The 236-nt window shown below is 40.7% G+C and overlaps 1 protein-coding gene across 1 annotated transcript in view; it reads right to left on the reverse strand.

Moving 5' to 3' along the window:
• The window catches only part of LOC107672912 (heat-stable enterotoxin receptor-like), a 38,747-nt gene that overhangs the window by 16,731 nt on the left and 21,780 nt on the right, over positions 1–236 (reverse strand). The gene's annotated exons all lie outside the window — the stretch shown is intronic.

Below are 236 nucleotides of genomic sequence, written 5' to 3' on the forward strand. Positions count from 1 at the left end.
CTTCACAACTCCTTGTTCAAGCTCTTGTTCTGTCCAGGCTGGACTATTGCAATGCTCTCTTGGCAGGTCTTCCAGCCAGTTCTATCAAACCTTTACAATTAATCCAAAACACGGCAGCAAGATTTCAAGATTAATATTTAACGAGCCGAAAAGAATGCACATCACACTTCTGTTTATCAATTTGCACTGGCTACCAATAGCTGCTCGCATAAAATTCAAGGCATTAATGTTTGCCT

The sequence above is a fragment of the Sinocyclocheilus anshuiensis genome, unplaced genomic scaffold (genome assembly GCF_001515605.1).
Source record: "Sinocyclocheilus anshuiensis isolate Anshui unplaced genomic scaffold, SAMN03320099.WGS_v1.1 scaffold464, whole genome shotgun sequence".
In the NCBI taxonomy this organism is placed as follows: Eukaryota; Metazoa; Chordata; class Actinopteri; order Cypriniformes; family Cyprinidae; genus Sinocyclocheilus; species Sinocyclocheilus anshuiensis.